Here is a 2,379-nt window from a genome sequence, read left to right as displayed (position 1 = left end):
CAAACAACTCCACCAGCGGTAGCCGGTCGTCGTCGGAAGCGAGAGTAGACGTTTTACAAACAGCAATAAACCATTGCAAAGTCCTAAAGAAAGGAGGGGACCACAGAGAAACCGTTGTATCTAAGATCTCTGAACACTAAACACACTTAAAGAACCAGTCATTTAATTAAAAGTCACATACCAAAATGTAAACAACCCGGTTCTCCATAGAAAGTTTCCCCGTATGGGTATGATATTCACATACACGTGTTGGCCCCATTGTGTTGGTTGATTTTTATAGATACTTATATGATAGATATCTAAAAAAACGAATACTATAAATACATACTTACAAACGACGAGGTGTCACCTTGGGTGTCTAAAAAAAATAGCAGGAAATAAAATACGGAAGTACTTTAAAGTTGATAAAGAGAAACAATTTCATAGGGATTTACTTAGTCGACGCCGTTAATTAACGCTCATGTGTCTAGAGTGCGGTAATAAAACCATTTTAATAGTAAAATCGTAAAATCTAAAAAAAAAGTGGGGGGGGGGGGACTGGTTTCATAGACGTGGTACTCTACATTAGTGGTACGAAACAATTAACGTATACAACGGACAATAGTTCTATTATCTATTCTATAATAGGGTTCAATAAGCACAAATCGGTCTTGTAATATCTCCGTTGGTGTCTCAGTGTACTACTTATGTGTGTTCATTACTTGTAAATTGTTTATAGCCATTATATTTTATTCTCCTTTTTCGTACAATTACCCTTGTCACACTAATTATTGGTATTGTGTCAATTAGAACTAGTCCCCTTACATTACTGACAGAGATAGTGTGACTTAAGCAACACACTTGTACAGTTTGTACGATAGTCGTACAATCCGTACGACTACAATGAAACTTAGTCGGAGTACTACTACAATGAAGAAAAAGGAAGAGGTCCACAAAACCTCTACGGGAGACCCTCCGAGGACCGGTGGACGACACCCTTGGTTCCCTGACACGACGTAACGGAGAAGCCGGGCCTGCCGGTCGGGAGGAGGTGTAAGAGGCTTCCTGTGGATGGCTAGTCCCACTCGACCCTTACATAAGAAAGAAATAAGGGTTTAGGTCGTAGTCTTTCGAAATAACGCGTTTCATACAAAATGGTTGTTCAGTAAACGGAACCACATACACCACCGCATACAAATGCCAAGTCCTAACCCTAGACTCTGCCCCGACTCTGGACCCTGTGCCAGTGGGCAATCAACCCTACGAGACGAAATGAGCGTAGAATTTATATAAAAAGAGAGTTTTATGTACAAGGAATACAAAGAGTTCGTGTAATATCCTTATATTAATTTGTTATTTGATGAACTTAAAACTTAATAGTGAATACGTAATAACATAAACACTATATAATGGAATAGTACAAATGTGATGAGACGAACACAGTAAGTGTACAAATGAAAATGTCAGGAAGGGAATATTCGAAGTTTATAATGGTCTGTTTATGTCACCAAGAAGTATTAATACTGAAAAGTTACTCGGAACGTTACACCGAAGCAATGGTGTTGTTACGAAAAATGTACTATTGTGATAACGGACCGATCCGTGAAACATTACTAAGTGACACATTATGAAGGAATAATTGGAACCTAATTGAGAAGAAAAGTAGATGGTGTAAAGAGATGCGGTGAATTTACAGTGCTTTGCCGTAAAAAGGTTAACGCAGTGCCTGGCACATGAGCGATTTGGTCAATGTTATACTGTGCATAGGTCGATTCCGGTTGAACACGAGCCGTAGCGCCGATTCCGATGGTACGATGTAGTGCCCCGCACTTACTTTTGAGTTCCCATTCAAGACCACAAAAGGTCCGTCATAGACTTGACTCCTGACTGCAGAGCCAGACATGCGACCAACCCCATGGCCGCGTGAAGGACGTCCCCAACAAGTGGACGCCGGTTGGCCTTGTCGCTGAAAGACTGTCGTTGTGGGATTACTCAACGAGAACTCCATCGCACTGTACCTTCGGCACCCTACCGCGCTATAAATGACTGATTATAAGCGCTAGTACTATTGATATATAGCCGTTATAAACTTTAAAGGAGCTTTGTGTATGTTAAAAATAAATAAATTGGGAACTACAAATGTCAGTGCGGTCATACCTAACTAAAGACATCAAGGGACGTTGTATACAGACGATTGTAACAATAGACAGAAAGTAAGCAACCAAAGAGAATTTGTGCTAAAATTGGTCGTGTTTGTTATATAATGAAACATATCGCGGGTGTCAATGACAGATGCCAAATATAAGAGGTAATAAACGGAACCATCGTAACTTCCTCCAAAAACCCAAAAAACATCGGAGTGTCACGACGTAAGTGGTCCCAGACGGTATTGAGATTACC

Source organism: Notothenia coriiceps, unplaced genomic scaffold, assembly GCF_000735185.1.
Source record: "Notothenia coriiceps isolate Sejong01 unplaced genomic scaffold, NC01 NC01_scaffold00037594, whole genome shotgun sequence".
Classification (NCBI taxonomy): Eukaryota; Metazoa; Chordata; class Actinopteri; order Perciformes; family Nototheniidae; genus Notothenia; species Notothenia coriiceps.
The sequence above is the reverse complement of the archived record's forward strand: the minus strand, read 5'-3'. Positions refer to the sequence as shown.